This window comes from Hylaeus anthracinus, unplaced genomic scaffold (assembly GCF_026225885.1).
Source record: "Hylaeus anthracinus isolate JK02 unplaced genomic scaffold, UHH_iyHylAnth1.0_haploid 4, whole genome shotgun sequence".
In the NCBI taxonomy this organism is placed as follows: domain Eukaryota; kingdom Metazoa; phylum Arthropoda; class Insecta; order Hymenoptera; family Colletidae; genus Hylaeus; species Hylaeus anthracinus.
Genome location: NW_026535289.1, coordinates 7429562 through 7441957, shown reverse-complemented (window position 1 = coordinate 7441957; position 12396 = coordinate 7429562). Strand labels below are relative to the sequence as shown.

The 12396-nt window shown below is 46.5% G+C and overlaps 1 protein-coding gene across 4 annotated transcripts in view; it reads left to right on the top strand.

Annotated features, from left to right (window-relative positions):
• The window catches only part of LOC128894622 (discoidin domain-containing receptor 2-like), a 142674-nt gene that overhangs the window by 64780 nt on the left and 65498 nt on the right, over nucleotides 1–12396 (top strand). Inside the window, exon 2 of one of the 4 annotated variants that reach the window (XM_054156471.1) lies at nucleotides 5022–5067. The exons of the other annotated variants lie outside the window; for them this stretch is intronic. The gene's annotated coding sequence lies outside the window, so the exon portion shown is untranslated. The remainder of the gene's footprint in view (nucleotides 1–5021; nucleotides 5068–12396) is intronic. 4 annotated transcript variants of the gene reach the window in all.

Genomic DNA, 12396 nt, shown 5'->3' with positions numbered 1-12396 from the left:
GAAGCGTTGTTCGTGGATTCGATCCGCTGTTCGCGTCTAGTTCCTGACGCGCCACGTCGATGGAGGTTATCGAGTATCTCACGAAACTAATTAATCGTGTGTCTAACCACGATCATCTGGACGAACGTTATCCATCAGCCGATCGACGGGAGGTCAGCGAACCGACGTCTCGTAAGTTGACTTACTTAACGTGGATCGATCCACCGTGATACCATCTCGACTCGTGTTTTGTCTCTTCGGGGCTAGACTGCACTTGCGCACCGATTGATCTGTTCGGCTAGCCGCTAGACGGACAGGCTTGTTCGACAGATCCGGTAGGAGATTTTGGGGAGCTAACGAATCGAGCAGTTTGGAATTCGTTAGAGTTCAGGTTGCTTTACATTTTCAGAGGGGATATTGGCTTCTGGGACTACCAGTTTCTATTTTCGTTGGTTCTTGTTCGAAGCAGAGAGGCCTACTCGAGAAAACTCTTTCGAACAGAAAAATTTATAAAAATTAAAATAAAAGAGTAAATATTTCTTTTGTGGAAATTGCTGCTTGATCATCGAGTATTCCTGATACGTTCAACTAGACCGCTAGTCTCGAAATTAGCCCCCCTATTTTTTACGAAGACGTGTAATAACTCTAGAAATTCAAGCTCCTCTTATTCGAAAGATAAAGCGAGCGAGTTAACTTATTCCTCAAGATTTAAATTGCTCGTGGAATAAGGTCCGAATATTGACAGAGGCGAAGCGAGAATTGAGCACTGCGTCACCTAAGTTACACTTGGAATATCATAAAGAAAAATTAAAAGAAAACGTATATACGGAAAGGCCGGGAAGCGAAGTTTTCGCTGGGTGAGCATTTACACGCAGTCGGCCGGAGTTTCCCCTCTATGAGATAGCAAGCTGCATCAACGGAGCTACGGGAAGTTCGGAAATAAGACTCGAAAGTAAAATAAAAGTTTGCTTCATTAAGGTCTAGTTACCATGAAGACATTCAATTGACGTACCCATCACCCCCCTCCACTTTCCGCGGAATTTCTCGTTTTACTACCAGCATCGTTCTCGGATGGTAAACTCCCCGGGAGGAAAAAAAATTGCGAGAAACTTTTTAAGCTGCGAAAGTTTCAGGGCGAGACCGTCGAGGTCGAAATTACGGGGCGTATGCTCGGTTTCGCCTAAAATCGCGGAATCTGGACGTCGATTACCGGCCGAGACGAGCTCCTTTATTCGAAACACTCGAGATACACGTCTAATCGGTCATTAATGAAACTCAGGAGATCCCTTCTCGTAATTAATTCCTTAATCATAAAAGTTTCTCGAGAGTTTCCACGGCGACAGCGACGCGAACGTTCGAGTTTCCATGCCGCGTCTCGAGTGTCAACGCTTTTCTGGGACCACGTGGCAGACACTCGATGCACGACGCAAAAGGTGAACATTAGTCTGCACGTGACATGGTTTTCGCGAACTTGGCTATGCCGTTCCCACCGCCAAATTATGTTCCTTCTATCCCGACAACCAAAGGCGAGCAATGTTGTCGATTGATCTCCACGGTCGCCGGTGCTGGGGACCAATTACCCATTAATGCGCGTAATACACGGCTTACAAGTGAAGCTGAGGAAGTAGTTGCGACCAGACAGCTTCACTTCTGGCATCTACTGTGCATTACTTCAACTTATTTGATGAATTTTAACCGCGCTTCTTCCGTGTATTGGTATATCACTCCAAGCTACGATAATAATTACTTCGACAGATCACTCTTGCTAATGTTCACCTTGATTCCAAAATAATGTTCACTTACCTAAATGCAAATTCCGTTTGACACGTTGATTGCCAGATAATACTCTTGAAAATTTCTACTGTGTTTAAGTTTTGTTTACAGGCTACCGAAAAATACATAATCAGACATTTATTGAGGTATTTATTTTTGTGTCGTTAGCGAAATTAAAAAATTTCATTAAAATCCATTTTTTTAACACATAACTTTTGGAATAAATTTGTTAAGTTTTTCAGTGAAAGGCACTGTCACCCATGTATGGGTGACGTGGCGATCAGCATGTTAACGCGAGTATCCATTGCGCCAGTCGTTCAAAAATAGCAGACAAATGGGTTAACATCGCGAACATCGGTGAACGCGGCCGCATCTGAGTGTCGACAGTGCGTCTGGCAATAAGCGAGCCTGGCAGATAGATCGCAGGAGTTAGCGTTACGATCAACGGGCGTTTACACAGTCGGATGCCTCTCGAGAGGTCAGTAAAGGGAAACGCTAAATTTAAGCCGTCCCGTCGCTCGTTTCTCAAGTGTACACGCTTGTCTGCTGTTCGCGAGTCCTGCTCTGACGGACCAGATAATTGTCCGCTGTCGGATTAGGGAATATCGTTTCCGAAGTCGCGTCCTGGTTTCGCTTGCCAATTACACTCCGCTAGGGCTTCTTATTCTTCGTCCTCGGCGTCTGCTCGTTCGACGTCTTTTTCCCTTTCTTTTTCGGCAAAGTGGCGCTCCTCGAGGGCACGAAGGGGCTCCCATTTGCCTGAAACGATTAGCGAAACGGTAGCAGAAACCGCTTCGGAACCGTTCGCCCGTTCTAAAATTACCTTCGAAAAATTCGCCGGAACGGATGAATCCTCCGAGCTGGCTTTGAGGGTAACGTCGAGTGTCGGTGATCTAAATTTACTGCCGGTCGTGTAAACGACACAGGAGCCCTTCTACATACCGTAACATTCACGGGCAGACTGTTGGCTACGAGTACCATGAACGAGCTGGAGGTGACGGCGGCTTATCTATGCTCCGATTTCTCTCTGTGTACGCCATTCACGCTGGTCATCGTCTCCCATGCGTCACCCGCTCTCGTCGAATAACAGAGAATACCCGGGTTGTTCACTGTTACCGCGACCGTTGGTCTCCTCGTTTTTCTTCCTTTTCCTCTCTGGTCTCTCCTTTTGTGCCACGCCCACCTGTTCCGGGAGGGACAGTGTAACATTACCGCGACCCACCAGGAGATAGCTGGATGAGAAACGTGATATAGAGTACCGGCTCTTTTCTTGAAAACAAACGAGATCGGTCGCGTTTCATGAACGGAGGCTGGGCACAAATTTGAAAATTCTGTGCTATCTAGCAGAAACAGTTGTACCATAATGGCGTCGAGCTGAAGAGTCGAGGTCGATGGCGAGAGTGAGTCCGTTTCAAGTATCCCTAACACGGATTTGTTCAAAAAGCACCTCGATCACTTCGACCACGGACCTCTCCTTTATCTCCTTTTCCTTTCTGGCCTGTCCTTTTGTGCCACGCCCACCTGTTCAGGGCTCAGTGTAACGCGACAGCAGCCCACCAGGAGATCACCAGATGGAAACGCGATACCGTATTCAGGCCACGATGACACCGTTATCATCGTTTTGACTCGGCTGCGAGGATTAATCTACTCGCCTGGTTCCTTATCTCCCTCGACTGACACCCACCTGTTCGCGATCGTTGGAGTTCGTCCCTTGCCGCTGTTGGCATAGACTTAACCAGTAATGTAAACCCCGAGAGTAACACTCCTTGCAATTGCCCGAGACTAGAGCTTTACGAGACTAGAGCTAGACTCCATGGGTTTGTCTTTCCATTCTCTTTCTTATCGGCTTATGATGGGTTCGTTATAATAAGAACCCCATCAGTGGTACTGATACAAATAATCAAACAAATAATAATTTGGCGCCCGTTCGCCGTTTTACGAACCCATCACCTTCGAGTCGGGTCAGGTTCGGCCTGGTAGGTAGTGACCCTCGGATTAAACGAAAAGATTAAAAGATGTTCGCGATCGTTTGCCCGAAAATAAACGCAGACGAGTTGGGCGTTGGAAGAATGACTCGTGGGAGAGGAGAGCACGAGGGACACGAGCCGGTTATCTGGGTTTTCGACGAAAGAAATGGTTCCCGGAGATGTTACCCGCGATGCTGACGCGGCGGAAGGATCTCTGTACTCCAGCTGGAGTGATAACGGACGAGGGAATTGTACAGAATTACCGAGGTCTCGAGTATCCTCCGCCGAGGACTCGGTTTTACGAGCCCGCGAACACACGGTGCGCTCGATCCTTTCGCTATCCGAGCATCGGTGCACGAGAAACTCTGAAACATTAACTGATCTCGTGAAAGTTCCCTCCGAAGGTAATCGAAGTACCAGAACGAGAGTTGGGGGATTGGCCGAGCTGGAAGTGCACGGGAGATTTGAGAACAATGGCTGAGGGAAATGTTGATCGTCATTTTTACTTGTCAAATTAAATACTCTTGCCCTATGATAGACTTTTAATTTTGAGGAGCAGAGAGAATTCAGTCGGATATGGATAAGGATAATAAGAATACTTTTGTTGGGAGAAAATTCATTTTTAAGAGAGTGTGCGCCGAACAGTTTCCTCTTAATTTATTCTCCAAGTGAGATTAAAACATTGCGATAGCAGCCCTGGTTAACCGTTCCTCTTTGTCGGACAGATTCGTAATGGATCAAGTTGTGTATATCAAAGAAAGCAGTCACATTGTTTTGATCTTTGGACGAACCCGTGCTTCCTTTCGTTGAGGTGGATCCGTTCTCTTCCATTGCGAGGATTCCATTGCCTTGATTTCAGGATAGTTACCATAAATCCATGTTTCGTCACCAGTAATAATGCAATTTATGAAGTTTGGATCGTTTGCAGCTCTTTGTTTAAACTCGATGCAAACTTCTCGACGATGGCTCTTTTGTTCGTCACCGAGTAATCTCGGCGCAAATTTGAATGCAACCCTTCTCGTGCCAGAAGTGTGAGTTAAACTTAACCGACACCTCTAAAATAAGATGCCAGTTTCTCCTGCTATCTCTCTAATGGTTACGTGAAGATTTGTTTCCATTATTTCTAGCACGTTCTCGGTATGCTCGCGATATTTGCATTTCGTTAGGAAGTCTTTTAAGAAGTTCCTTTCCTGGTAAAGAATATTATAATTCACATAGTCAGACTCGGTTTGCTCTTTCAAAAATTGTGTGAAAAGTGAATATAAATATTGTTGCTAATTTGATTTTTCCTTTTTGTTTCAGGTGAGTCACAAAACATCATACACGAAGCAGAAATTTCTCGTTATAGGTATTTATCATAATTGCTTCATAATATAGAGTCAATCGTCGACGAGTGTCGCGAAGATTAGTTTGGCAACTACTATGAAATTATAATTAAAATTTTGAACGAGGTAGGAAGACATTTCCGGTATTTTCAGCGTGATGATCCTCTCGAGGAGCTTATCAGCGAACGCAACCGAGTGTCGTGATTTCGCGGCAGAACGTCGCGGGGAAATGATTAACGAGGACCGGGATTAGAAAGTCGGGAAGAAGTAGACGGCGGGATTAGACGTTGGCGGGTGGAAGAGTTCGATGCGGTAGGAGCGAGGTGGCGTAGGTGCAGAAAGCACAAGGGATTCAGGCGGTGGAGTACGCTCTCTGCTCGCTCATGCGAGAGAGCGCGAATGAGATTGCACCGGCGAGGTTGGTACGCCACCGCCGCCGCCAATTGTAGCGGCGGTGGAGCGAGGGAACCCACCCACCCTTTCCCAACCTCTTGTCTCGTTCCCCACATCGTCGACCGTCATCCACTCTTGCTTATTGTGTTTCCATTGTGCCTCCCTTTTCTCTGGCCACGGCATTTTTATTGCTGGGCTCTCGCGCCTCCGTGCGTAACGCCGGACCAAACACCGGCGCAAATATCCATCGGCTACCTTGTACTACACACGGACTAATCGGGGCCCTTCGTTTCCGGGGTCGATCAAGCGTGCACGCAATCGCGAATCGGGAAACTGCTTCGGTCCATGGGATTTTTCCCGACTGTTTCCCCAACCCGCCCCGTTCCACCCACTATGTCGGTAATGAGAACCCGACCGAACGGGGCGACGAAAGGACCCCGTGATTTCGTTTCTATCGATCGCCCGGATTTTTTGGAGGAGAAATTAACAGTGACGCGTCTCGATGAAAAAACAAAATTGTCGAACATGCTTGGGATTGGGAGCGAACATGGATCGGGTGAAAATTAGAAAATGTGGACACAGGACTCGATGGTAGCGAAGAAGGCTGTGTAATATATCTCGGCTGGATCAGTTCCGTTTAAAATGTGTTTAAAATGACGAACGACCAAAAGCCGCAAGAGGCAACTGTCGTTATCCGGCATGATAATATAGAATTTTCCCTCCTAAAAAAAACTTTGTCTTAAACTTTGTCTCGATTATGGTCCTTCCTCTCTGGTCGAAAAGTAGATAAAGGACGCGGTTCAGCGAGCCGCGCATTCGAACTTGAATCTTTCATTTCGCCATTGTTGACGGGGAATTCTCTCTTGAGTCTAATGTACGAGTAGCCGCCTCCCCCGCGATGCAACGTTTCAGCAAATGTTAAAATTCATGCGTGAGTGATTTTTATTATTCGATAGAGTGGCGGGGATCGTTTCGGTTGAGTTTCCCCCGAGCAATCAGAATCTCCCATCCAAGGCACAGAGAGGAGCGCAGGATCGGATTATTCTCGTCTCGTGGACTGGGAAACTAACGAAGGACTTTTAAGACATCAGTTTCCAAGTCTGGCACCCGCTCGGAGGAAGAGTCGAGTATCGGTTCGACGATTCTTCGGATCGAGACTCCTTTCTTTCTTTCGTCGGCTTTTCCTCGATGGGGAGCTACCGCGACGAGGATCGATCCTCTTCGAGAAGATTAGCTTTACTTAAACAACGGCGTCTTGCCGTTCGATTCTCGGATTTTTCGGTTGGCAAATATCTTCCCTCTGAAATTAAAAAGCTTCGTGAACTGTGCTCCAATCTTTTCTTTCAAAGACTGTCGCTCGGTGTCAATAGTAGCTATAAATCGTTCTTTCCATCGTTACGTTAGAACACGTCGAACAAATTTTCAAAATATAAATTGAAATGAATTAAAATTTCCTCGGATTACAAAATCGGGATCAAATATTATAAGTTCAGGCAATATGTTCGCGGACGATCTAACCAAAGAATCAGATTTTATCGTATTCGTGTTAGCACGTCAGTTTCCTTTATGCTCGTCTGGCGTAGGATTTCATGGCGTCCGACGCTATTGTTCACCGAAATCGCAGTAAGGTATTGACACCTCGAGTCATCGCCCTAGCGACGATCGAGCGTGCTTGCTTGGTAATTCGAGACACATCGTTCTACCCTCGATCCTGCTGGATCTCACGTTGCGTTCCGTTTCAAATGAACACGTGTCTGTACACATCCTAGCGCTCCGGGAACGTGCGATCGAATATTGTTTCGGGTCCTCGACCGTGTTACCGTATCCGTTCCCTTGTGAAACGGGTTCTAACATGGGAAGAATTTGCACCCCGGCAAAGGGATTTAATTGAAATCCAAATCGCGCTGTCCGAAACGTGAGGTACACTGGTTGCTTGAAGTTTAATCCTTCTATACATATGCTGGATCTAGATTTTAATACACGAATCTTCTAATCAGAATTTGTAGTTTCTATACATTGGAATGTAAATTTGATTAGTCAAAATTATTTAAGAGGCTTGCCTAGTTTTTTAGAAAACTATTACAAATATTAATTTCCAAAAGTATTACCTCGATAAATATGCAACATCAGCTACAGTGCGTCAGCGCTTTGAAGTTCGGTCACCGAGCGCGTGATAAGCCAAATCCATCGAGTACTCTGTTCCCTGAAGTCACACCCTAAGAAGTAGACTAACACGCAACGTGTCTAGTAACACATCGTTACTACGCATCATCGGATTCAAAATGAAAGATCAAACACGGAAGGCGTTAGAGGCACGGCCCAACAGCCGTAGAACATCCAGACGGATCTGTAGTAATAAAAAAAAATCACGTTGCGTGGCAGGTGCAACCGTCTGATTTGTAATTAGCCGAACGTTAACCACGGTCTACAGGGGTGAAAGAAAATTTCCGCGTGAATCATCGCTACGACTCGCACCTCCTTTCTAACCATGCCTCGCTTCGGATCAGCCTTTTAACCTCAATTAACGCTTCGACTTTGCACGACCCGTATAATCACGGCACAATGGGGAACAAGCTTCACCTTTGTCTCGCTTGAAAATCCTAAACGCCCGGTGCGTTCTCGTTAACGCGTCGAAAAAACAAAGTCTCCCACGAAAACGACCACCCGGCGCGTTTCGACGCCCAAGAGATAGCCGACAACCACGCTCCTCTACAGCAGTGTCTCAAATAATATTGATAAAAAAATTAAAGCCCGCACATCGCTCAATAATCACAGAGATAAACATTCAAAGTAAGACATTATTCTGTTGATTAACTTTAAAATTATGGATTGAAACTTTACTTTCTCCTCTGTGAGCCTACTTTCCCCGACGTGTAACCGACGAAAACTTCAAAGAGGAAAGGAAACGTGGGCGTGCAAGAGTTAGGAGGCTGCGGGAACACGAGTTTTTCCTATTTACGCGGTGACGCGAGCCAAAAATGCAATCGTCGACGCGGGCGCCACGCGATGCAATTACCAGGGGAATTCTAGGCACGCGGAGTTTGATACCGTCCGACCCGCGCGCCGTAGATACGCCATGCCTTTGCACGAAAACAACCCTTCTGTCCCTCGCCGGATGGCCGTCCCTCGGTGGAAGGAGGCGCAGCTGAAATTCCAGCCGGATACGAGCCCCCGAAAACCGGCTGTCTCCGCGAAACACGCTTCCCTGTGTACATATCTCGCCCGCCCTTCGCTCGGTTATCATTGCTCGCTGTCGATCAATCGGATAACCGGATTACGGGAACGACCGCCAATCAATGCGACTCGGATGTCGGTTAAGACCAACTCGGTGTAACGGTAGACTCCCGAAGGATGTTCGATTTCCTGATTTGGCAGCGACATGGTTGTAAGGTGAGATGGACTGAGGAGAACCGTCGAGCAAACGATACCGTGGATTCGCAATCAACTGTCAGAGGTGTTTATGCGCATTGGCTTACCTCCCTATTAGGAGTTGGGTGAAACGATTGAAGTGTACGACGAGGAATCGTTGTTTTTTGAGAGTAGTTGAGTAGAATACTTGTTGTGAATTTTGTATTTATGTAGGATCCGGATCGATGGGGATTGAGGAAAGGACGGACGTACCAACAGATTAACACAATATTATAAGTAGAATGCAACTCTTGACAGACACGTTCGTTTGCAGTGTCAGACGACAAAGGAATTTTCAAATCGCACTCTCGACATTCGTTGTGCACGATCGATTATTGCGCGATATCAATAACCGCGCAAGTTCAGAGCCCGGCTCCTACATTTATGATAATTTATAGTTTCAGACACCTAAAATAAGGGATGTTGATAAGAATGTAAGGCTTGGGAGGCTGTACTTGTTAAATTTTGTTTATGAAATTCTATTAGTTTTTGAAGAACACCATCGTAGATAGATCTGGCTTGGGATTTTGTATGAAACACAGCTCAGTCACTAGAGATTCCCCGAGAATGAAGTATTCGGTAGCACTATGAAAACACATGGGTTTCCAAACCTGTGTGTTCCCGAAGTTACATACTTTAGTCAATTGAAATTCCTTGTATAACTTTGGATAAAGTTAGGGAGAGTCAACGAAGAGCAACGGGATCCGGCGACTGAAGGACACGAGGAATTCATTATTCAAGCGCAACAGGCTCTTAATTAGTTACACTTTAGAAGCAACCGGCTTCTCTTGGCTACCTTTAGTCTTTGTCATATTAATGCGTATCAATTTTAATTGCTCTTAATTCGAGTTACCGGTTTCTCAAAGTACTTCAGGTAGTTCTTCGATCCAGTCATCTCTCAAAGGTTGTTTTCGATAGCTTGGCCCATCAACTAAGAAAAAATGTATTATCAACCCTCGGTTAAAGAAAACTTGTGGTCCCGTTCTGGGTTCTTTAATCTATGAATGACCGTATTAGGATTCACGGCGAGAGCTTATGGGAATAAGATCGATTGGAAGTCTCTGGAGAGAGGGAGGGGACAACATCGCGAGAGCGGTCATGTTTTCTTTGTTTTCAGTTCACATCGCGTGGAAGGTGTCCAGCTTGACGGCTGAAACGGATGCTTCCGCGGGGTCGAGGTGAATAATTCATAGCGAGGTCGACGCGAGAGTAGCCTTCTATAAATAAAGCGATGGACTCCGTTTTCTGTCGCGCGTTATTGTTGCATTACCGATTAATCGTCCGATTAATCTACAAAATAAACTCTGACTTTCAATAATTCTTTTTAAAAAAAGGTAGCGATAAATAATTGTGAACCAAATGATTCTTAGGTTTGAGAATACTTAAAATAAAGGAAGCCTTGCGGCCTAAGACCTATTCCCATCGATGTAATAAAATTGTGTTTATCCTAATCACCGACATGAGATACCAAAAATTGACCCAGGTACCACCAGGGGGATAGTTAAATACGGTTTCCATCGCGGCATCGATGTCAGAAATAACGAGACCCTCTAGTAACTCTAGCCTCCGTCTGAGAACAATGAACGCAATAACGGGGGGATGGTTTTCGAGTTGTGCGCCAGTGGTCGCTTTAATGAAGAACTCGGGAAGAAGAATTCTCGGCCGGAGATTCAACGACGGACGACGTATTATTTATTTCGCGGCGGAAAAAAGGTCCGAGCGTCGCCTCGCGGTGTACCGTCGTCATCCCTCCGGGGCTCCTCTTGCTCCCTCGAGGGATCTTCGTTTAAAATGTTTCCCCGACGAAGGACGAGGAAATAGCGCGAACAGACGCGAAAAATAATGTAACACGAGCCCGACCCGACGAGTTCCGCGACCCGAGTAATCCAAATGGGAAGTTAAAAGGAGGTTGTTCGCGTTTCCCGGCTGTCTTGTTACACGGTCGCGGTCGCGACCACGTTTTGGAATCCTCTTACCCGAGGAGAAGACGAGAGAGGCGGGTTACGGATGGAGGGAAAAAATGACACGACCGTTTTTTGGGGGGAGAGAGGAACGAAACAGGGAGACGGTAGACGAGGAGAAGAAAGAAGGGCCCTAATAAGAATGCCAATCGCAATAAAGAAGGCTTTGCATTTGATAAGCATCGTAAAAAAGCGCCGCGTAAGGTCATTACGTATACGTATCCGCGAACTGCAGCAGCCTACGCCTCCCTGTTCCTGCCTTTCGAAATACCTCGTTTGCCGTAGCTCATCCCGGCCACGGTGATCCTGGCTAGGATCGAGTCGCGGGGCTGCCTTTGAAAGATGACTTTGGGGAGACTATATATCGCTGACTATACCCGTCCGACTATCGGGAGCCTCGAGGTATCGACCCAGTGAGAAAGCCGTCGTAAAAATCCACGCCGATAAGCTGTCTCTTTTAGGACGGCTCTCCGAATTGAAAACGAGGATACACCCTGTTCGATCGACGTATAATCCTCTGGTTTATCGCGCTGACTTAATCTTCGATGAGTCGGGCAAAATAGTTACGCGATCGGGTCTCATCCGCGATCGAATCGAGATATTGATATCGTAGCCCGCAACGTTACAAATGTATCGTAATCGTCGCGAATTAATGCGACCGTGTCACGTTGGCCTGGTGTCTCTGGAGGCGCCAATAATTGGCTGCTGCGAGCGGAGATCAACGCAATTGGAGTTCCACGAACAGAGGTCGACGGAATTGGAATCACATTTTTCGAGTCCGTAGAGAAAAATCGTATTGCAATTTAAAGTTTCTAAAGGAACTGCAAAAAACTACATAATTCCCTTACAAAACATGACAATGGATCTTCCGTCTGCGAAAGGATACGTTAAGAAGAATTTTTCCGTATGACATATTAGTCATCGCGACAAAGGGTACAAAGGCTGTCCGTTTCTAGCGGACCATCCTGTGTAACGACCTCACAGATCTATCCAGACTGGCGAAGCAGCCAATGGGATGCTATGAACGTGATTTTTCATCGCAGCTGTCAAAATAACGCAGCTATTTGCCAACGCCAACGATTCGACTAGAGTACGAGAACACCTATTCTTAGAAATATCCAAAAGCCTGGGAAGGATTTTATCGTCGCGGTGTAAAGTCAACGATACCGAATAAAAGCGTCATTTTTAGAGGGGAGGGCGAAGACTGGGAAACAGTCCCGCTAAAATGATGAAGGATCGGCCGGTGAAGATGTCATGTCGGACAACAATTGCGACGCAAAACTGGAAAACGAGCACAATGGAGTCGGAGGACGATTCATTCGCGCAACCATAGTCCAGACAGACAGCTGGACGCCCCGCAGGGATGAAACAGGAAGCCATTGTCGCCCTCGATCCTCGAAACGTAGCAGCCGTTTGCTTTTTTTCTCCGTTCTCTCTTTTTTTTTATACTTTCCAACCGAGACCCGTACGTGTGCACGGGATCGTGTGCGTGTTGCATGTGGATGCGTGCGTTGCGTTGCACGTCGCGTGCAAATGTTGCCTTTTGAGCGATGCCGGCGCGCACCGAAAAGTAATTACTCCGCACGCGAC